Genomic DNA, 24,690 nt, shown 5'->3' on the forward strand with positions numbered 1-24,690 from the left:
GAACCTCATTAATAGGATTTCTATACAGAAAAAACTGCTAATATGAAAGGGGGAAACTTCACAGGAGCTCACGACTAAACAAGGAACTACAGGCGTTAAAGAATATTGATAGTGGGAGACATAATCTTCCTCAAGAATGATTCCCTAATTGGCTAGCCAGTACAAACTGGCCAGTCTTGAAACCATACACGTACAAACAACACGAAATAGATTAACCAAGTTGTCTTTATCATATACATATCCATGCATATATATGTATATATTCACATACACAAACATATTATATATAATATACATATATGAAATAAAGAAAATAGATCATGAATTTGAGAGAGGAGAGTTATAGGAGAGATTGGAGGGAGTAAAGGGAAAATGATAAATGATATTATTATATTTTAGTTTCAGAAACTAAGAATAGTTCAAACAGAAAAAAAAAGATTTCCTCTTCTTAGATATGTCTAAGTTTGTAACAAAATGACATGAGTCTACCAGCACACTCATAAGTTAAACTTCTCAGATTGACTAAGAAAGAATTGCTGTGCACATTTTGTACCCTTGTCTCCAGAAAGGATAATCTTAGATTTTCAAAGCAAGTATAAGCTGTGGACAGGAAGTGAACTGAGAAATTGCTCCTCACGCTGATTTATCTAGAAGATTTGATTTCTCTTCTCTCACTTAAGTGAGGGGAACAGGAAAGATAACTGTAAAGTCACTCACCATGCCTGCTGCTTACTGCACTTTAAAGAGAAGGTAATGCGGCAGGAAATCACAGTTACAGATTTGTTTAAAGATTAAATGTGGACCAAAACATTTGCAGCAATAGCTTTCATTAGTATGCCTTAGTTAACCTGTGCTGAGGCAAAAGGCCACAGGCCTTTATACNCCTGCATTATGTCCACAGGCCAGAAGAGGGCACCAGATCTCATTACAGATGGTTGTGAGCCACCATGTGGTTGCTGGGAATTGAACTCAGGACCTCGGGAAGAACAGCCAGTGCTCTTAACCTCTGAGCCACCTCTCCAGCCCCCTAGCAGAATTTTTAAGCGTTCTTCTCAATGGCTTCCTGTTGTCTGAGTCTTTTGTCCTTCCCGGTTCCTGCAGTCATTAAATCCCAAAGAAGTCACACAGAGGTCTACATTAGTTATAAACTGATTGGCCTAGTAGCTCAGACTTCTTATTAACTCTTATATTAGCCCATTATTCATGGCTATGTTAGTCACGTGTCTGTGGCTGGGTCACGGCTGCAGAATGGGACTTCCTTCTTCCCAGAATTCTCCTGTTCTCATTGCCCAGCCTATACTTCCTGCCTGGCTACTGGCCAATCAGCGTTTTATTAAAATACAATTGACAGGGTACACGCCATTGTCCCACGGCAGCTTTCCATGTAGAGTATTTCTTTTGAGGGAGGTTGGGGTGGAGTCGGGGAGAGAAGTTGTCCCAGAAGCCTTGGATGTCTCTTAGTCTCAGCTCTGAGTCTGCAGTCAGCAGCACCATTGCAAAAGAAGCTTCCTTGCCCTTTGCAGTCAGCACCAGCATGGGCCATGGCCATCCACAAGTGCCTCGGCTACAACGTAGGCCTTGACATTTACATAGCCTTCAGTGGTAACACAGACCATGGGCACCCACACGGCCTCTGACTGCAGCATGGATCACGGGCACCATCATGGCCCTCGGTGCCAGCACAGGTCATGGAGATCAGCATGGCTTCCTGTGGGAGCCTAGGGCAAGCACATCTGTGTGTTTTTATAAGGAGAGCAGTCACCTTAATCCAGTATTAATCAGAGACTCACTAAACACACCTGCAAATGCCTTATTTCCAAAGGAGGTCATGTCTTGGGGTTCTAAGTGGATATGAGCTTTTGGGGACACTCTGCATGCCAGCATAGTATTTCTCTGCTGTGGCTGTTGGAGATTGTCTGCCTGGAAGGGTCTGGAATCGAAGAGACAAGGCATGTCTGTGGGAGGTTATTTTGATTAGGTTAATTGAGGGGCGGATACTCGCCCTAAATGTGGGATCCTGGGCTGTGTAAAAAAGCAAAAAGCAAATTAATTCATTTGCTCTCTGCTTCTGAACTGTGGGCACAGGGTGGCCAGCTGCCTCCCATTCCTCTGTCGTGCCTTCTCTACCACGATGAAGACTGTGCCCCCTAGACAAGCCATAATAAACCATTCCTTCCCGGGCTGTGGAGATGGTTCAGTAGACAAAGTGTTTACCATGCAAAAGTGAGGGTCAAGTTTGAACCCTCAGAATCCATGTCCATTTGGGTGCAACAGTACATATCTATAATCCAGTAACCCTATGGCAAGACTGGAGGTGGGCCAGCTTGCTGGTGTTTGCCTGGTAAACCACAGGAAAGGAGATTCTGTCTCAAGCGAAGTAGAAGGCAAGAACCAGCACCCACACTATGGCATGCGTGTGCCAGCTTGCTCTCTCTCTCTCTCTCTCTCTCTCTCTCTCTCTCTCTCTCTCTCTCTCTAAGAAACCAAAATGTTCCCCTCCTTAAATAGCTTTCCTCAGATATTTTTGTCAAAGCATCAAGACAAGTAAGCAATCGCAATCTCACTCCTACGCTTTCTTCCCTCTTGGGGACAACCCCCTCTTCACTTCAAGCTGTCACCAGTGATGCTGTTCACCGAAAGCAGCAGCAGCAGCAGCGGAGGCAGTGACCCAGGGAGACTGAAGAACGTTTCTTTGTTACTAAGGCACTGCCTCTCTCAAGGCCGTGGTGGTCCACTTCAAACATCCAGCGGCCCCGAGGGAAATAGGCGCCCTCAGCAGGGCCCAGTGGAATGCAATGTGGCCCAGAACCAACTGACTTTACAGTCTTCACACAAACTGATATTAATAGAATGTTGGGGATGTATGAGGCCAGAAGCTCTGCCCTCTTTCTACTACAAATCCAGCATAGAAGATAACAGTAAATGCCAAGTAAGATAGGAGCCTTAAGAGAAAAAAAAAAAAAAAAAAAAAAAAAAAAAAAAAAAAAAAAAAAAAAAAAAAAAAAAAAAAAAAAAAAAAAAAAAAACCCAAGACAAAACAGAATTGGGATTGAAGAGAGGGGAAGGAGGAACTGTATCCCACTGAAGGGCCTGGATTGCTTCCTGAAGAAAGTGGCTACTGCATGGGGGAATAGAAGGAGATTGAGAACCACAGAAAAAGTTCTCACTAAGTAGCCCCAAGCAAGTTTCAAACTCGAGATCTCCCCAGTTCTGCCTCCAGAATGCTGATATTACAGGTACCCTCCCCACAACTCAGTTTAACTGCTGAGAGGTGACATCAGCTAGAAAGAAATGGGGTCACAGCAGGGCTACAGGGTAAGCAAGCAGTCATGTAGGCTAAGGGGACACACAGAGAAACTCGAGGGAGCAAGAGGCCACAAGGGTTGTGGGTAGGCTGGCTTTGTGACTAGAGAAAGTTGAGGCTGGCTACAAACAGCAGCCCCTGAGTCAGATCCCTGAAGCTTCAGCACTCAGTTTTCTCCCGAAGTAGGGAGTCTATTCCTGAGACTGAGGAGGTGGGTCAACAAAGCTCAGATCAAGCGTTAGCCTGCGCAAGCATCTCTGATTTAAAGCTGTGGTTGGCAACAGATTTTTGTTGTGGCCCTCATCCTCGTGGGAGTGTAGTTTCCATTAGCCAATGACGGAGGCAGCAGGCAACAGGAACCACTATGTCCACCTAGGGAAAGAAGCTGCAGAAAGAGCAACGGGAGTCGAAGAACGGGAGGTGAAGGTGGGCTCGCCAACTGTGCCGTGAAGATTGATAGGAAAATCCGCGGTCAGCCGAGGGCTGGCAGAGGCCTACACAGGCTCGTATTTCAAACGCTTGGTTCCCAGCTAATGGTACTGGGGAAAGGGGACCGGAAGCAGCTCGTCCAGTGGTACCTGTTGTCTCCTTGTTTCTTCTCGGACTTGATATTTGCTTAGATATAAAATCACATATGAACACGTAGGTTTCGCTTCATGTGTAGTTTATGGGACCATAGTTTTACAGTTCATATCCATCCCTTTACCTCCTATAACCCTCTTGTGCACCTACAAGTCTCCTTTCTCATTCTCTGGGCTACTGATTATTGATCACAGTATTAGCCGCTTTTCTGGTGCTGTGATAAAATGCCCCAACCGAAGCAAACTTACAGAAGAAAGAGCTTGTTTGGGCTTACAGTTCCCGAGGGCAGAGTACATCATGGTGGAGGCAGGCAGCAAGCAGCTGGAGAAAACGGAGCCGAGAGCTCACAGTCTTTACTATAAGCCTGAAGCAGAGAAAACAGACTGGAAGAAGAGAAGCTTTCGTTCTCAAATCCTCCCTCCAGAAACACGCTGTCTCCACCTCCACCGCACCTCCTGAACTTCCCCAAGCAGTGCCACTAACTGGGAACCAAGGGTTCAAATGCTAGAGACTGAGGATATCTATCTATCTATCTATCTATCTATCTATCTATCTATCTATCTATCATCTATCTATCCACCTACCTATCTATCATCTATCTATCTACCTACCTACCTACCTACCTATCATCTTTCTATCTACCTATCATCTATCTGTCTGTCTATCTATCTATCTATCTATCTATCTATCTATCTATCTACAGATCATCTATCTATCTACATATCATCTATCTATCTATCTATCTACCTATCTATCTACCTACCTATCTATCATCTATCTACCTACCTACCTACCTATCATCTACCTACCTACCTACCTACCTATCTACCTACCTATCCCATCTCTTTCATCTTTTTCCTCCTTTTCTCATTAAGAGAATTGATTTATATGGCTCACAGTTTTGAAGACTCACAGCCCAAGACTGGCTAGACCCAGATGACTATTCTCTGATGAGGGCCTTCTGTCCATGTCATCACGGAGCAGACAGAAACAGCAGACTGGAGAAGTCGCATAGCAAGAGAAGCTTTAGAGCAAGAAAGCACCAAGCCCCCATCTTCACAATGGCTCAGATGGAAGCTCATTCTTTCTTTTGAGAACTACAATAGCCACCCAGTGTGCCAATCACCTACCAGGTCCCATCTCTCTGTACCAGGTTTTCTCTTTTGAGCCACCAACCAGCTCCCAAATCATGACATGGAGACGTCTTATTCGTCATAAATACTACCTACCTTAGGCTTATTCGTCATGAATACTACCTACCTTAGGCTTATTTGTCATGAATACTACCTACCTTAGGCTTATTCGTCATAAATACTACCTACCTTAGGCTTATTCGTCATAAATACTACCTACCTTAGGCTTATTCGTCATAAATACTACCTACCTTAGGCTTATTCGTCATAAATACTACCTACCTTAGGCTTATTCGTCATAAATACTACCTACCTTAGGCTTATTCGTCATAAATACTACCTACCTTAGGCTTATTCGTCATAAATACTACCTACCTTAGGCTTATTCGTCATAAATACTACCTACCTTAGGCTTATTCGTCATAAATACTACCTACCTTAGGCTTGTTTCTGGCTAGGTTTTTTTTTTTTTTTAACTCAATCTGTTTCTCTTTACCTTTTTCCTCAGGGATTTTTTTCTTTTCTTTCCTTCCCTTCTGTATACCTTACTTTCACTGCTTCCTCCAGTGTCTGTTTGTCTGGCAGCTGCCTGGTTTCTGGCCCTGGGCATGTCCCACTTTCTCTTCTCTCGTGTTCTTTTCCTCTCTCATTCTTTCCTCCTCCTTCTCTCATTCCTCTCCTGAGCCTAGATTCCCCCCCCCCCCTTCTATTTATTCTCTCTGCCTGCCAGCCCTTCTCCCTCCTGCCTAGCTATTGGGCATCCAGCTTTTTATTAAACCAATCAGGTATCTTAGGCAGGCAAGACAAAACAGATGCAATGCATCTTTACATAATTAAACATACATCTTGGGCTGGAGAGATGGCTCAGTGGTTAAGAGCATTGCTTACTCTTCCAAAGGTCCTGAGTTCAATTCCCAGCAACCACATGGTGGCTCACAACCATCTGTTATGAGGTCTGGTGCCCTCTTCTGGCCTGAAGACACACACACAGACAGAATATTGTATGCATAATAAATAAATATATTTTAAAAAATACACCTTTACATCATTAAACAAATGCAGCATAATTAAAAGCAATACACCTTTACCCAGTTAAAGTAGTATTCTTTAACATAAACAAATGAAACACATTTTTGTCCAGCTAAAATAATATTCAACAATACTTCTTTTCAATATTCTTTTTTCTAAAAGTGTTTTTTAATCAATTTTTTATTCTATATATTTTGATCATGGTCCCCCCTCGCACAAACTCATCCCAGATCTTCATCATCCACCCAACTTCACACCCCTTCTCCCCTTTCTTTAGAAAACAAACAGGGCTGGAGAGATTGCTGCTCTTACAGAGGACCTGGGGTTCAATTTCCAGTACTCACGTGGTAGCTCTCATCTGGCTGTAACTCCAGTTTTAGGGGAATCTGATGTCCTCTTTGGCCTTCTTGGGCACCGTATTCACATGGTGTGTGCAGACATGTATGCAGGCAAAACATTCACGTACATAAAAATAAAAAAAATTATAAATGGGAAAACAAACTTTGTAGTGAAAGGAGGAGCAGTGGGCTGTGTTGCCACCACCCAGCTAACTTATACCGGAAATAATCACATGGAAATCTGTATTAATTAAATTGCTGCCTGGCCCATTAGCTCTAGCCTCTTTTTGGCTAATTCTTACATCTTGATTCGACCCATTTCTAATAATTCTGTGTAGACCCATGAGGTCATGGCTTATCGGGAAAGATTCAGCATGTCTGACCTGGCAGCTTCATGGCGGTGGCTCTCTGCCGGCCTCCTTTCTCCCAGCATTCTGTTCTGTCTACTCCGCCTATCTAAGCTGCTGTCCTATCAAAAGGCCAAGGCAGTCTCTTTATTCAACCAATGAAAGCAACACATAGAAAGAAGAACCTCCTACACCAAAACTTCAAACCAGAATTAAAAAAAAAAACAACTGCAAGAAACACACACACACACACACATGCACACATTCTCCCTGCCCCCCAAAGCCATAAAAACACAATGAGTGGTCATTTCTTATTCACACCACTACAGATACTTACAACTTGTCAGGTTCTAAGGACCTGATCAGCACTGGGTCTTTGCATAGTCCTGACAACCCAGTTAGATAGACCTCTCTTCCCACTTCACAGAGAGATGAGCACTCTTGCAGTGACCACACAACTAGTGAGCACCGTGCTTCCTCAGGCCTGCACCAGCGTCCATACTGTGAACATTACCCTACCCAGGCTTCTTTCCCCCAGCAAGGTCAGTGTGGCTCTTAGTTCTCAGCACATTGGTCCTATTCTCCCACCAACTACCTATCACAAAATTGTGTGTGTGAGTGTGTGTGTATGTATGTGTGTGCGTGTGTATATGTGTGTATGTGTGTGCGTGTGTATATGTGTGTATGTGTGTGCGTGAGTGTGTGTGTTGGGGAAGGTGTCTAGGGGGAACAGGGTGATTAAAGCAGAGTGACAGACTGAAGCTCTTGCTAGAGTCCATCTAGCCTGACTGAGGACAGGGTTAGGCTGTGGTGTTTGCATGTCTCTCCTGCTGGAAGCATGTTCTGATCAAAAGCGTTCCCATCTGCAGCTGTCTGTAGGCAGCTGTCTGCCAAACACAGAGGCCATTGGTACAGGTCCTCCCCACATTACTCCCCATGGTGAGCCTGGCCGGAATACTGTCTGAGAGGTGCAATGCTGTGTGTGCAATACACTTGGAAGATCAATGAAGTCTGATGTCAAAAGATGAGTAAATGGGACCCGAGAGAGATGACTCAGCAGTTAAGAGCACTGGCTGTTCTCGCAGAGGACCAAGGCTTGGTTCCCAGCACCCACATGGCAGCGCATAACCTCTAACTCCAACTCCAGGGAATCCGATACCCTCTTCTGGCCTTCTTGGACACTAAGCACACACATGGCACACACACATATATGCAGGCAAAACACTCATACGTGTAAAATAAAAAAAAGGAAAAAAATTTTGGTAACTTTGACAAAGAACATTTTTATGACTGGGATTGTAGCTCAGTGCTACAGCAGTAGCCCAATAAGGTTCTGTGTTCAAGTCTCAGCATCACATACACACACACACAGACTCACACATATACAGATATGCACACACACACGTACACACACAGACACATACACAGATACATACACAGACACACATGCTGGCACAAATACATACACACACATATACACATACACATATATAGATACATAGATATACACAGAGACACATACACAGGCACACACAGCACATATGGACACACACAGATATATACACACAGACACAAACATCACTACAGACATATACACTCAGACATGTATACATACAGACACATAGACACACTCACACACACAGACATACACTCAGACACACATATATAGACTCAGACATACACGTACACATACAGACATACAGACACACACACATACAGACACATAGATACTCTCACACACATACAGACACACACACTCAGACACACATATATAGACTCAGACACACATGCACACATACAGACACACACACACATAGACACACACACAGAGACACATACACTCAGACACACATATATAGACTCAGACACACACACAGACACACAGATACCGACATACACACAAACAGACACATACAGAGACAGATATTCTCAGACACACACACACACATAGACACAGACACTCAGATACACACACACATAAGCACAGACACACTCACACACACACATATAGATACACATACAGACAAAGACACACAGACACAGACACACAGATACAGATACACACACATGTAGAAACACACATATACAGAGACACAGACACACAGGGAAACACATTTCTGTGAAGGTTTAATGTGACAATTTAGGTAAAGCCTGAATGGTTTTTATTAAAAATGAGTGGACTTGGCGAGTGAGCACAGGCTGGAATGGAGGCTTTTGTTTTAGGGGTCTCTTGTTTGTCTACAGTGGTCTTTCCAAGTGACTCTTGGAAGGGTTAAGATTGGGATGATCTAGAAGGGATTCATAATTTTATTAGGAATAAAGTTTGAAAATAAATATGGGGGTTGAGTGTCTACACCATTAGCACAGCGCAAGCTCAGTAAGCCTGAAAGCTGGGTTCAGCTCAGCACCGCTCACCTGCAGAAGCTGATCTGTCTGTGGGGGCTAGTAGAAAGCCCTGAAGTACTTTCAGCAGTCACGGTTCATTTCCTGATTCTGCCTGCCAGGCTCCCCTAAGCCTCAAAAGAACATCAGAAACCTTGTGGTTCCCCCAGCTGTTTTCTCGGCTTCTTGCCTTCTTGGTTTTGAATCTAAAAGGAAAACTTACTTCAATAACATTTTAATCACACTTAAAATTTTTGTCTAACAGTAGTGCTAGGAATGATAAACTCTACATCGTGGTCCACTTGCCAAACTCCTCATAAGGACTTGTTTGGTTTTAAATAGGTGCAGAGAAGGGCTGAGACATGGCGTCGTCTCATACAGAGCTCGCTCCTGGGGACTCCTGGGGGAAGGCGGACTGTTGCTTCTGGCCGCCATCAGTGTTGCTTTATGCAGGAGAAAGGAGTGAGTAGCAAAGCTTTTCAGGCCAAAAAGTTACAGAGAAACACAAATATTTGACAATCAGCCGGGCGGTGGTGGCGCACACCTTTAATCCCAGCACTCGGGAGTCAGAGGCAGATGTATCTTTGTGAGTTTGAGGCCAGCCTGGTCTACAAGAGCTAGCTCCAGGACAGGCACCAAAAGCTACAGAAAAACCTTGTCTTGGAAAAAAAAAAAAAGACATTTGACAATCTTAGTGAAAACTCAAAACAACACAGTTGGGAGGCATTCTAAATTCACTCATTCATTCTCTGAGGCACCTATTAGTCCACTCGCCAGGTGTGCACTGAGCAGGGAGGATGAGTTGTTGGCCTTGAACAGCTGCTCGCACGCGGCCAAGCGGGTCGGCGCTGGTGAAAGGGTCTTGTAAATGGCACAAGGCCACAAGCTGTTGTTTGCCCCCCCCCCCCCCCACTTAATGCAGGGCAGCATGGAGCAAACTGAACGCGTGAGGAAGGCGAGGGGGTAAGGAGCTGTGAGACCTGGAGGCTGGAAACTGCAGCGAGGGGGGGGATCGGTGAGACTGCAAAACACCAACCGGGAATCCTTGATTCATCTAGAGAACGTCATGTTCTAAATTCTTGCTTTTTCTCCCTAAGCACGTGAGCTTGGATGATCTACCCCAACCATCTGGCTAAAGGGCAGCCAATAGTGCTGTTGTTGCCCGTGGTGTGGGATCCACTTACTCTCAAGTTGAAGAAAGAAGCTGGAGTTGAAGCAATTGGTTATTACTCAATTGTAAATCCCCCCGTATCTCAAAGAAGAAGCCAGATAAAGCTTGTTGAACAAACACTTTGTTTTCTGTGTAGGGATGTGGTCACCTCGAATGGGATTCACTGGTTAAATTATAACCTTACGCTTGTGCTGACGTGAGCCACTCTTGCCCTGCTGACCTTCAGGCAGCTACAGTGACGATCTTGTGTCCAATTTGGAAATGAATCAGGTTGTCAAGTTTTGAAGGTTGTTTGGAGAGGCCTTTAGAAAACGTGCCAGGCTAACTCCGTCACGTTTTCCAAAATCAAGAAGTGGCTATTAGTGAATGTCTTAGTTAGGGTTTCTATTGCTGGGAGGAAGCACCATGACCAAAAGCAAAAGTCTCCTGACCTCCACAGTCCAGCCATGGCGTGCACACACAGTAATAGGTAGAAGATAGCCTACTAAGAGCCGGGCGATGGTGGCGCACGCCTTTAATCCCTGCACTCAGGAGACAGAGGCAGGCAGATCTCTGTGAGTTCGAGGCCAGCCTGGTCTACAAGAGCTAGTTCCAGGACAGGAACCAAAAACTACAGAGAAACCCTGTCTCGAAANAAGTTGTCTCCTGACCTCCACAGTCCAGCCATGGCATGCACACACAGTAATAGGTAGAAGAAAAAGCCTACTAAGTAGTTGGGGATTTAGCTCAGAAGTAGAGCTATTTAATAAGTATAAGGCCTTGAGTTCGGTCTCCACGAAATGCCAAGTTCATCCTCAAAGGCAGTTAGGGCAGGAACCTGGAGGCAGGAGCTGATACAGAGGCCGTGGAGGGGCGTTGCTTACTGGCTTGATTCTCATGGCTTCCTTTGTCCATTTTATAGCCCCCAGGATTGCTAGCCAAGGGTATCCCCACCTCTAATGGACTGGGGATCCCATCAATCACAGATTAAGAAAATGCCTACATGTTTGCCTGTCTCCTGTCCAATCTTAGGAAGGCATTTTCTTGGTTCCTTCCTCACAGATGACTCCAGCTTGCATCAAGTTGACATAAAAGCTAACCAGGACAATGAATATATAAATAATAATTTTCAAAGGCTGTTTGACTATCAAATCCCCAATCATTTCCAATTTGAGTCAGGTCAGAGAAGAAATCTTCAACTGAAATGTGGCCAGAAACCCCACTGCAAAGAAACTCAACAGTTGGCTCCAGTTTCCAAGAGTGAATCAGGAAGAAGTCAAATTCAGCCTTGCAAATTTTACCCCTGGGATCAGTAAAGTGGCTCAGTGAGCAAAGGTGCTTGCAGCCAAGCCCCGGTGACTTGAGTTTGAGCCCTGCAACTCATGTGGTAGAAAGAGAGAACTTACTCCCCAAAGTTGTCTCCTGACCTCCACAGTCCAGCCATGGCATGCACACACAGTAATAGGTAGAAGAAAAAGCCTACTAAGTAGTTGGGGATTTAGCTCAGAAGTAGAGCTATTTAGTAATTTAGTAAGTATAAGGCCTTGGGTTCCGTCTCCACGAAATGCCAGCACTGTTTTATGACTCTAATTGTTAATCAAAACTGTCAGGTGGTGCCAGGCAGTGGCAGCACACCCCTTTAATCCCAGCACTCGGGAGGCAGAGGCAGGCAGATCTCTGTGAGTTTGAGACCAGCCTGATCTACAGAGCAAGTTCCAGGACAGACCCCAAAGCTACAGAGAAACCCTGTCTCAAAAAACCAACCAACCAACCAACCAACCAAACAAACAAACAAAAACTAAAAACAAAACAAAAAAAACCTTCCCAAACCCCAAAAAAACTGTCAGGTGAAAAGATATATAGAAATTAATAGCAGTTTTCCCACAGAGAGATTTCTTTGAGGACAAAATAATTATACGTAGGTTATGGATCTATTTTGCAGTGATGTATTTCTATATATCTTATATAACATTAATAAATAAAAGTTCACTATTGGAGAATTGGAAGGCATAAAATAAACAAAAGGGTGACAACACTCAGCCACAGGCCCATCCTTACAAAGGTGAGAGATATTAAAGTAGGACCACAGCTAAGGGAGAGAATGCTAGCTCAGCACCTGTAGGACCCTAGGTCCAATTCCTAATGTGTGTCCACACACACACACACACACACACACACATGCACACACACACACACACGTATGCACATGCGTGTGCAGGAAGGGAGAATGGGAGAGAAGGAAGAGGAATTATACTGTTTATAAAAGAAAAAGTAGAAACTGGGCTCAAATTTTCTTGTAGTTGTTTGTTTTACTCTTTTGGCTTTTTTGTAGGTGCGGGGAGCGGCCATCCAGCCCCCACATAAATATATACACACTCATAAATACCTGGCCTTAGCTTGGCTTGTTTCTAGTCGACTATCCTTTTTCCTGCCTTGCTATTGACCATTCAGCTCTTTATCAGGCCATCAGGTGTTATAGACAGGCCAAGTAACACAGCTTCACAGAGCTAAACAAATGCAACATAAAAGAACGCAACACATCTTTGCATCGTTGAAACAAATGTTCAGCAGCATAAGCAAATGTAACATATCTTAAAATAACATTCTTCAACATTTTCTGCTCTCATTTTTCTGTCCTGGAAGAAATGGCATCTGCAGAGAAGTGGAGCTGAAGTTGACAGACTCACAAGCTGGGCAAACAAAGGACTGTGGGCTGAGTGGAAGGCTCCCGGAGTTGGATGCGAGGCACATACTTTTACTCCCTGCACTCAGGAGGCAGAGGAAGGAGAATCTGTCAGAGATTCAGGCTGGGCTGAGGTACAAAGTGAATTCCAGGCCAGTCAGTGCTGTACAGGGAGAGCCTGTCTAAAAAAAAACAAAACAAAACAAAACAAAAATCAAGGAAAGGAAGGTTTAGTGCATTGGGATGCCGCAAAGCCTGGGGACCTGGGTTCTATCTCCAACACTCAGACAGTAAAAGGGGAGAACTGACTCCTGAACATTGTCCTATGTGTGCAGTGGCATGTGTGTGTCCCTCCCCCCAAGAAATAAATAAATAAATGAACAACAAAGGGAAAATGAGGAGGTAATCCTACTCCACCTCCTATGGGCCAAAACTATTTTGATGGTGGATGAGGGGAAAGTTTCAGGGTCTTGAAGAGTTCGTGGAGTATTTGGAGGCGGCTGATTTTCAGGCTTTGTAAAGTCAAGAGGCCAAAACAGGTATAATTTGGCTGTGGCATGAGCCAGAACTGGATGCAGGTGCTGGCTGTGGCTTTCTCGTGTGAATTGCTGGATGCCTTCACGGTTCTCGCCTGTGGTGCAGATGGCCAGGAAACCACATCCTGCGAAGTTGGCCGCTATGATAAAGTAGCAGTTACTTCCTCTGTGTTGCTCACCCTCCACAAGCTCCCAACCACCGTGCTGGCAGGCTGCGTCCCTGTAGTTCCCGCGCTCTGAAGGGCTCAGGTGAAATGAACTTCGTGTGAGATGCCTTCAGAGGGTGTGGGCATTCGGAATCTTCTGCAACAGGTTTCTGTTTTGTAAAAAATCAAAATCAAAAATTTCATTACTTTGTGATATTTGTTCTAAAGGAATAACCTTCAGTGTCTAAGATTCAGACCTAAGCAAATCTGAGGGCCTGCATCCATGGTGGCCCTGACTGTAATAAACAAGATCACATGAAAATAACTTCTACATGCCTAGCACTGGCTGGCTCCGTTAGACAAGTTCTACATAGATAAGTCTATTAGTATGATTATTGCTAACCACTGCAAAACATGCTGCCTAAGAACATCAACATGGGAGACCTTTGTGAGCTATGAGCCTAATGCAATGCAGGTTTTTTTTTTTTTTTTTTTTTTTTTTGAGACAGGGTTTCTCTGTGGTTTTGGAGCCTGTCCTGGAACTATCTCTTGTAGACCAGGCTGGTCTCGAGATCCGCCTGCCTCTGCCTCCCGAGTGCTGGGATTAAAGGTGTGCGTCACCACCACCTTTGAACAGTGAATAGGAAAAAAATATCTTGGCCACGCGCATGGATACCAACAGTGGGGATCTGAACAAAATCAGCACTTTCTGGTTTTGTTTTTCAGTTTTCTTCATTCAACATCTTTGAATTCTGAATATTGAACAACTTAAGTACTGCTTTTTTTCTGTTTGTTTGTTTTGGGGGGTGAAGAAGGTGTGTTTCATCACACAACTGTAGGTCACAATGCACCATTGAGGGAGGTCAGGCAGGAACTCAAGGGAGGAACCTGGAGGCAGGAATCAATGAGGGTCACTGCTTGCTGGCTTATGCTCTGGCTGGCTCACAGATTTCACGTTTAGCTAATTTTCTTATCCAGCCCAAGACCACCTGTCTGGGAACAGCACTACCCACAGTGGGCCAGGCCGTCCTGTATTTACTAACAGTGGAGACCTTCCCTCACAGACATGTCCTGATAAAGATGATCATGCAACTGAGACACCTCTCAGGTGATTCTAGACTGTGCCAAGTTGACAGGTCTAGATTCTTCTCTCACATAATGTACCCTGATGATTAAAGTCTCCCCTCTGTCTGCTCCTCCCAGTTCCTCTCCAACTCCTCTTCCATCTGGATCCACTCCTTTCAGTCTCTCTCTAGACAGGAATGGAAGCTGTATCTGAGCTGAACAAGACAAACAGAAGAAAAAGAGCCCAAGAGAAGGCACAAGAGTCAGAGACCCACTCACTCGCACCCTGGAATCCCATGAAAACATTAAACTGGAAGCCATAATACATATGCAGAGGACCTGGTGCAGACCTGTGCATACATGTGCATGCTGCCTCGGTCTCTAAAAGTTCGTATGTGCATCAGTCATACCGATTTAGAGGACCTTGCTCTCTTGGTGTCCTCCATCCCCTCTGGCTCTTACACTCTTTCTGCCTCTTCTTCCACTGGGTTCCCTGACCCCTGCCTGAGTGGAGGGATTTGATGGAGACATCAAACTTAGCGTTGAGTGTTTCAATGTCTCTACTCTCTGCATGTTGTCTGGCTGTGGGTCTCTCTCTGTGTTCCCATCTGCTGCAGGAGGGAGCCTCTCTGATGGCTGAGCAAGACACTGATCTATGAGGATATCAGAATGTCGTCAGGAATTATCTTGTCACTACTTTTTAATTTTTAGATCAATATTTTTTGGTTTTATCCCAGGTTCCTGGGATATCTAGTCTCTGGTTCTTTGTCACCTAAGCAGGGTCAGGTATGGGTTCTTAAATCAAATAAGATATTGATTGGTTACTCCCATGAGCTTTGTGCCACTATTGCCCTAGCATATCTTGCAAGCAGGACACCGTTGTAGATCAAAGGGCTTGTGACTGGCTTGATGTTTATGTTTCTTCTTTGAGAGCGTGAAGAATACCTTCCTGTGCCAAAGACATTGGAGCATAGGGGTGAAGGCTCTGTGTAGGCATCATTTCAGCTTCTCCATGTTTAATGAGTTGTAGAGGGGCTTTGGGGCCTTGGTGTCAGTTTGAGGAGAGCAACCTATTGTTGTCTTTACAATGGCCTGGGTACCCCCCTCCCTTTTAATTGATTTTATTGAGCTATACATTTTTCTCTGCTCCCCTCCCTTCCTCTCCCCTCCCCTTGAACCCTCTCCCAGGGTCCCCATGGACTCAGGAGATTTTGTCTTTTTCTACTTTCCGTATAGATTAGATCCATGTATATATCTCTTAGTGTCTTCATTGTTGCCTAGGTTCTCTGGGATTGGAATTGTATGGCCTGAGTTCTTTAAGGATTCCCACAAGACCCCTTAGGGTAACAATTTTATTAGATGTAAGCCAATACTGGTATTGTAACTTCATTTGGTGAGAAGAGATGGCCAGTTGGAGCTCTCTCTTCTCCTTTGCCATTGCTTGGTGATTACATTGAGATCACCTTCATATATATATGGAATCTTCTAATCATTATGTATTAGGTTTCCATACTACCCCTCAAGTGGCTCTTAAATTTAGATGTCTGTTCTTATATTCCTTCTCTCATCCTTCTCTCTCCCTCCCTCCCTCCCCACCTGATCTTTCTGTTCCAGCCCCCACAATCCACCCATAAATATTTACTCTATTTCCCTCTCCTAACATCTCCTAACTGTTCCCCCAAGTCCCTCACTCTAGACTTACCCTCTGTGGTTCTATGGATTGTAACATGGTTATCACCGGCTTAACAACTCATAGTCACATACAAGGGAATGCATACCGCATTTGTCCTTCTGGGTCTAGGATACCTCACTCAGGATGCTTTTTTTTTTTTCTAGTTCCACCTATTTACCTAAAAAATTTCATGGTGTCATTTTTTTAATGGCTCAGTAATACTTCATTGTGTGAATGTACCACGTTTCTTTATCTAGTCTTCTGTTGAGGGACATCTAGGTTGTTTCCAGTTTCTGACTGTTATCATAGAGCAGTAATGAGCATGGCTGAGTGAGTGCCTCTGGGGTAGGATGAAGCATCCTTTGGGTATATGCCCAAGAGTGATATAGCTGGGTCTTGAGGTGGATTGATTCCTATCTTCCTAAGGAATAGCCACAGTGATTTCCAAGTAGATGTACTAGTTTGTGCTCCCACCAGCAATAGATGGATGTGGGCGTGAGTGATTAGCCTAGGGCAGAAAGAGCCAACATGGCCTTGCTCCCAAGGGCAGTGCTGTCCAGTAGAACTTCTGTGGCAGTGCCAGTATCTACATCATAACTGTTCAACATGGCAGCGATTGGTCACATGTGGTTATCAGGCATTGAATTGTGGCTAATGAGAATGGACAAGTGAATTTTAAATTTACTTACTTTCAATCTTAAATAGCTGCTCATGATTAATGGTTATTATACCAGGAACACAATTCTAGATGTTCTATCTGTAAGAATGTTATTTGATATTTTAAAATTTTCTGGACATGGTAGTGCATGCCTTTGATTCTATCACTCAGAATGAGAGGCAGGTATCATCCAGGTCTACAGAAGGAGTTCAAGGTCAGCCTGGGCTACAAAGTGAGACCCTGTCTTGTGGGGGTTTCTGCAACCACCACGGCTAGCGGTGTAACAATTAGCAGGAAGCAAGAAGGTAGTTTGGTTCAACTTTTGGAAGCCTGACCTTGGGTAGTTTATTTTAGGCATTTAAGCACAGCACAATTTGGTAAGATATTCCTGATGATAATCAGTTCAGTCCTGTGCGCACAACAGAGCTTAAGATGTGACTACGTCGAAACTCTTTGTAAAGCGTATGTGACATCTTCTATAAAGATGGCTTCTCTAGATTGACAAGGTCATTGACAGAAGATCCAGTATGGTCTATGGCCACACAGATAGTGAAAAATGTCACCAATGTATTAACCATGTCCACTCCCAGCCTCATAGGCAGATGACAGGTTATGCATTCTTTACTTTGAAGGAACAGCCCTGTGTGTTTACCATTCTTGGTCCCCCTTAGTGCTTACCTGTGGACACAAGGACCTCTGCATGTCCCATACTGTCTAAAAAAAGATTAATTTTTATTTTGTGTGTATGAATATTTTGCCTGTATGCATGTGCACTGTGTATATGCTTGGTGCCCAAAGAGGATGTTGGATTCCCTGGAACTGGAGTTACAGACAGTTAGGAGCCACTGTGTGAGTGCTGGGAAACAAACCTTGGTGCTCTGGACGAACAGCAAGTGCTCTTAAGTGCTGAGCCTTCTCTCCAGGCTCCTTTACTCAACCAACCTATGACCATTTGCCATCCAAGTATGCTTGGCACATAAGGGAAAAAGTTTTCTTCTTCCTTGCTTCCTCCTTCCTTCCTTCCTTTGTGGGTGGTAGAGGAATCTTAAAAATTAAGGTAACATCTAACGATGTAGCCTAGGCTGGTCTCAGTGGTCTCAGACTCAGTTTTTTAAGTGCTGGGTTTACAAACTCATGCCACGACTACTCCTGACTTCCTCCTCCTCCTCCTCCTCCTCCTCCTCCTCCTCCTCTTCCTCCTCCTCCTCCTCCTCCTCTTCTTTTTCTTTCTCAATGATTTGTTGTGTAGCTGGGTGGCTGGCTTCTGGAGTCTTCCTTTCCTCCTCTTTCTCCTAGATCCTTTCTTGCTTTTCCTTCTATTTATCCTGTCTGCCTGGAATCCCTGCCTAACCCCCTCCTGCCTAACTATTGGCTATTCAGCTCTTTATTAGACCAATCAGTTGGCAGGTAAAGTAACACAGCTTCACAGAGTTAAACAAATGCTACATAAAAAAAATACAACGCATCTTTGAATCATTAAAAAATTCCATAACATAAACAAATGTAACACATTTAAAAATAATATTCCACAACATCCATGTTTGTTTTCCTTGCTCCTTTAAATGACAGGGCCAGGTAATGATGGTCTCTATACTAGTCTGTATATAAGATAGTGCCAGTAGTACTGGGATGCTGACATTTGAAAATGTATACTTTAACTTTCATCCAGGCCAAGGAGAAGAAGTAAAGATGTGGAGTTGAGTGGGCCTCATGCTATAAGCCTGTCATCCCAACCACTTGGGAGGTACAGAAAGATTCCAATTTCAATGTCTGCCTAGACTACAGAGTGAGTTCAAGGTCAGACTGGATAACACAATGAGACCCTCCCTTTTAAAAGTGAAACAGTTTAAAAAAAGGAAGGTGGCTGTGGATAAGGCTTGTGGAAGAGAGCTTGCTTAGTATGCATGGCATGATAGACTCAAACTCTAAAACTAGACAGAGAAAAGCAGATCCTGAAGAATTGTAATGGGCCTTCAGCACTTGAAAGCAAGTGACTTGGTCATGGTCCCACAAATGCGAAAATGGGAACTTGCAGGCAGAAGTTTCTGCCCCACCAGCAGCTCCCAAATAAATACACAGAGGCTTATATTGATTATAAATGTTTAGCCAATAGTTGATTATAAATGTTCAGCCAATAGTTTAGGGTTATTACAAACTATCTCTTACATTTTAAGTTAACCTATATTCCTTATTTACACTCTGCGACATGGCAGTACTTTTATTAGCATGACATGGTCATCTCCTGCTCCCTCTGCATCTGCTGATGACTCCTGACTTCACCCTTCCCCTTCCCATCATCCTTAGCTTGGTTGCCCCACCTACACTTCCTGCCTGGCTACTGGACAGTCAACATTTCATTAAACCAATTCAAGTGGCAAATCTTTACAGTGTACAAGAGGATTATTCCACAGCATCTTCCCTTTTGTCTAATTAAAAAGGAAGATTTAAACCTTAATATAAACTATATACAGCAAAAACAGTTGTTAAATAAGAATTACAGTAACAATATCTAATTCATTTGCATTTGGCAAAATTAGGAAAAATACTTATCTATCTTATCCTGGTGAGTCTAGGTTTCCTTTCCAATTTCCCACTCCTTCCCTTCTCCTTTCTTCCACACTCCCTCATCTGTTTTGTTCCTTCCTTTTGTCTTCTTCTGAGACAAGGTGGGCTTTATAGCTCAGGTGGGCCCGGGACCTAGAACCCTTCCGTTTCAGCTTCACTGCTGGGTTTACAGACCTGCATCTGACTAGGTTCGCCTCAGAGCTCATTTAAGACACTTTTGTCTCCAGAGCTTAAGTCTTCTATAGATGGAACAGGTTTGGGTTATAGAGCACCGTGGTATCACAGGGTGGAGACATTTTTCTGTGATTTTTTAAGGGTTTTTTTGTTTGTTTGTTTTTTTGCTTTTGTTTAAAAGGCTCCCCTACATGCAGACGCTTCCCTCTGGGAAAGGAAGGCCCTGCATAAGCAACCAGAATATTCAAGTTGGCTTGGCAGTACATGAAATTATACTCAAAGGCTGTAATGCAAGTTCTCAATTAGCTTCATGTGAATTTGCTTCGACTGAATTACTCCCCTGAGGCCGAATGGCCCTGGTTCGGGGAAATCATTAGATTCTGGAACACAAAGAGCTGAAGACCAGACTCCTGGTCCGCGTCATGCTCCCCAGAGTGGAGGTGGCCAGAGTGCAGCCTGTGCAGTGTTCAGCCTGGGGCGGTCTCTGTCCCGTTCGCCACAGCACAGGGCTCTGGCACCCTGGGGGAACAGTCAGTTGCAGAGGACCTCATTTACAGCATTTTGTTCTTACAGACATGCTAGATAAAAATCAAAGTGTTTACAGACATAAGTCACTGGCGGAAGTGCTGGATTAGAACAAAGGAAATGGTGTTATTTCAGCTAGAAATGGGGAGTTGGGCTGGGGGACGGATGCACCAGTGGATAAAGCACGTGCGGGTATTGAAGTTTGGATCCCTAGAATGCAAATAAATGCAGGAGGCATGGCAGTCACGTGGAACCTCAGGAAGAGACAGGGATCCCCAGGGCAAGCTAATTAGTGAGACCCACGGCAACTGACGATTTCTGGGTTTAGGCAGAAATCGTGACTCAGTAACTAAAGTGGAGAGCAACTGGAGAAGACATTTGACATTAACTTCAGGCCCCTACCCCACATGCACACACATACAGACACACATACATGCACCCACATGCACACACATACAGACACACATACATGCACACACACATGCACACACACACATGCACACACAGACACACACATGCACACACAAACACACACACACACATGCACACACACATACACACACACACGATGCCACCCCCAACCAAACAAAAAGGAAATGTAAAATGGGTAAAGTGTGCTCACAGTAAAAAATTTATTTATTAAGTTATAGGATATTTTGGGTCTAATCTAAATGATAAAGTTGATTTCTAAAAAGGGCCTTTAAAGGCTTGTGTTAATTATCTTAATTTTGTAAAATAGACTTTACTGGCAATACCAGACTAGTTTTAAAAAATCAATTATAATCAAAGCTCTGTATTTTTTTTTCTGGTGTATCAAACACATAATATGTTATCATGATGGGATCATATAACCACATAAAACATTCTTGATTGTTGCTTAGTAGCGATAACCAGGTAGAAGTTCCAGTAGGAAAAAAAAAATCTCATTTCCCAGAACAGACAACAGCACAGAGAACGAAAACGACATGAGACCAAAACCCCTGGCGATAACCCTAACAGGATACGACGGGACCCGTGTAAACAGTAGCTCTAGATAGCATTGAAAACCTGAACCTCTGCAGGAGTTTTGCTCCGATTTCTGGGTAGCATTTCAGCTTCTTCTCTGACATCAGCTACTCTTGTAGAATTCCAAGCCTGGACTGCAGAACTGAGGTAAAACCAAGCCCATCTCAGCAAGAAACTGTTGGTTGTTCAGTTGTGGTATAACTGCAAGCAGCCTCAGAGAGTAGCCAGTGAGCCTGCCAAACCCTCTGTAGGGGCATTTCTGAGTTCATTGCGATGGGGGTAGATGCTGGAGCCGTGGAGATCATGCTGTGCTTCCCACTGCTGTGTGTTTGTGTGATCCATGCAGGCCCTGGTGCAGGCTGCTGGGGTCTATTCTGTCACTTTCAGAGAAGACTGCCAGCTGAAGCATGAGGTCTGGTCCATTTAGCAGCTAATGAAAAGACTCCTGGGAGGGCAGTGTAGCTTGCTTGCTAGAGGGTGTGCCTGGCGTGCACACAACTCCAGGTTTGGTTGGTCTCCAGCACCAAATAAACTGGGCGTGCTACCTCACACCTATAATGCTAGTACTCCAGAGGTGGAGACAGGAGGATCAGAAGTACAAGTTCATTTTTGGTGTTAAGTGGAGAGTTCAAGGTCAGCCTGGCTACTGAAAGCCTGTAATAAACAAACAAGCAAGCACATCAATTTCTCAAGGCCAGTTGGTTTGGCATGTGCCTGTAACCTTAGCATTTAGGAGACAGAAGCAAGAAGATCCCATAGCCTGGAGAGCTTAGCAAGATGATGTATTGAAAAATCAAAAGACAATGATTTTTTTTTTATGGTGGAGAATGTAAAGAATGACCATCAAGAAGATAATTTAGGGAGTGGGGTACTTTTACCACCTGAGCAATTCAGTGGGTAAAGGCACTTGCTGCCAAGCCTGATGACCTGGGTTTTGATCCCTGGAACCCACTCAAAAAGCCAGAGCTATTGCACAGGTCTACGATCCCAGCTTGGAACACATAGAAAGTGGCAGAAACAAGAGAGATGCTGCTTCAGAGTAAAATGGACAATGAGAAGTAACTCCAAAAAGTTTGCTCCGCACAGGTACCATGGCATGCAGACACCAATGCTTACAGAAACATCAGCCTCCCCACTTTACGTGCTTGCAGAGACAGGTTTTTAAAATAGCTCATTTGTAGGCCTACGGTGTGACATTAGAACATCATCACCTACAATATTCAAATGTGTGATGAAAAAAGACTCAAGCAAAGAAGTAAAAATTTGCTCAAAATATTCATACATTTTTATTCATTAGCAGTCTTACATCTGGAACATTTTCCTAAAAGATTATCAGGAATGAAAAAGATTTGGAAGGTTGTAATAGTATTCATAATAATGAAGATCCAGAGTATTTATGTCCCCCAAATAGGAACATGATTAAATTATAATTCATCTCTATCGCAGAATGCTTCTGAGTAAGACAGAAACAAATTTTCATGTGTTGAGAATTAAATCCAGGGCCTTTGACATGCTAGGCAAGCTCTCTGACACTGAAGTCATTCCAACCCTAACATGGTCTTCTTGAAGAATATTTAATAACAGAAGAAATTAGGAAATGAGTTAAGTGAATTAAGAATTACTGCTATTAGTGAACATGCTACAATAGTTACTTTTTCTCTTTTTTTTAATTTTTTTAAATTTATTTAACTTTATTTTCTTTTTTCTTTTTTATTTATTTATTTGTTTATTTATTTATTCATTTATTTATTTATTTATTAAAGATTTCTGTCTCTTCCCCACCGCCACCTCCCCTTTTCTTCCCCCTCCCCCAATCAAGTCCCCCTCCCTCGTCAGCCCAAAGAGCAATCAGGGTTCCCTGCCCTGTGGGAAGTCCAAGGACCACCCACCTCCATCCAGGTCTAGTAAGGTGAGCATCCAAACTGCCTAGGCTCCCACAAAACCAATAGGTGCAGTAGGATCAAAAACCCATTGCCATTGTTCTTGAGGTCTCAGTAGTCCTCATTGTCCGCTATGTTCAGCGAGACCGGTTTTAACCCAGGCTTTTTCAGACCCAGGCCAGCTGGCCTTGGTGAGTTCCCGATAGATAGAACATCCCCATTGTCTCAGTGTGTGGGTGCACCCCTCGCGGTCCTGAGTTCCTTGCTCATGCTCTCTCTCCTTCTGCTCCTGATTTGGACCTTGAGATTTCAGTCTGGTGCTCCAATGTGGGTCTCTGTCTCTGTCTCTTGTCTCCTTTCATCGCCTGATGAAGATTAATGTTCAGGAGGATGCCTATATGTTTTTCTTTGGGTTCTCCTTCTTATTTAGCTTCTCTAAGAACCCGAATTATAGGCTCAACGTCCTTTATGGCTAGAAACCAAATATGAGTGAGTACATCCCATGTCTCTGCCGCCCCGCCTGGGCCTGTTTTGTTTTTTGAAACAGAGTTTTCTGTGTAGCTCTGGCTGTCCTGGAACTCACTCTGTAGACCAGGCTCCCTCGGATTTTTCTTTCTCCTTTTTTCTTTTCTTTTCTTTTCTTTTCTTTTCTTTTCTTTTCTTTTCTTTTCTTTTCTTTTCTTTTCTTTTCTTTCCTCCCCACTGTGAAAGGCCCTATGGAGCGGCCTCTGTCCTTTCTGCCTTCTGAGTTGCTCTGACTGGAGTCGATCAGGCTTTAGCACCCTGCCTGTAGGCAGAGGACGCTTTCCTGCTAGCCCTGTGGCGTTTGTGGCTGATTTACACCTGCTTATAGAGGGGAGATGTCTCCCTGTAGGCCTTGTGGTGTTGCCGGTTTTTTTTTTTTTTTTTTTTTTTTTTTTTTTTTTTGCGGGTTTTCATGGTTTCAGCTATGGGTAGCAAACCATCCATGTCCATCAATCCAGTCTCCCCCCTGGGAAGCCTTTTAGAGGCCCTAAAACCCCAGGCCTTAATGCCCTACGTCTTCAGCGCTTACCCTCACTCTGCTGGTGTCTTGCTGGCTCCACTTTTACAGGAGCTTTCTAACTACTGGCAGCACACAGGCAAATGGAAGGAGTTTCCTCAAACTGTCCCTGCCACTGCTACTGATGCTAAACAAGATTGGTCAGATCCATGAGGTGGCTGTTTTCAATTCCAGCTTTTGCTCCCTGCCATGACTTGTGGCAAGGTGGCTCAGCAACAGGACGGATCACACCTCTAGGTCTCTCTTATTATTAAGCTTAAAATCCCCTCAGCTCAAAAATTGTGGCTGTTCCATACAACATGTGACTGCTGCCATTTTGACTGAGGTCAGGTGACCTCACCATCATCTTAACTGAGAGCCAGGCCAGGTGACCAAGTTCCGCCATCTTTACTGAGGTATTCCCTATCTGGTCCCCCAGTGCGGACTCTGTTGCATGTGTGTTTTGTGCAGTGGCATGCTGTTGGTAGGGCCCCC

General features: G+C 44.1%; 1 long non-coding RNA gene across 1 annotated transcript; it reads right to left on the reverse strand.

Annotated features, from left to right (window-relative positions):
- Nucleotides 1-1,172: 1,172 nt before the first annotated feature.
- Nucleotides 1,173-10,391, reverse strand: LOC126499085 (uncharacterized). Its single transcript, XR_007590972.1, has 6 exons — nucleotides 10,300-10,391; nucleotides 9,149-9,321; nucleotides 6,393-6,451; nucleotides 4,135-4,250; nucleotides 1,800-1,930; nucleotides 1,173-1,718 (listed from the first exon to the last, which is right to left on the reverse strand). It is a non-coding gene; the product is annotated as an uncharacterized lncRNA (long non-coding RNA).
- Nucleotides 10,392-24,690: the final 14,299 nt, after the last annotated feature.

The sequence above is a fragment of the Alexandromys fortis genome, unplaced genomic scaffold, assembly GCF_014885135.2.
Source record: "Alexandromys fortis isolate MF-2015 unplaced genomic scaffold, M_Fortis_MF-2015_v1.1 scaffold_14, whole genome shotgun sequence".
NCBI classification, from domain to species: domain Eukaryota; kingdom Metazoa; phylum Chordata; class Mammalia; order Rodentia; family Cricetidae; genus Alexandromys; species Alexandromys fortis.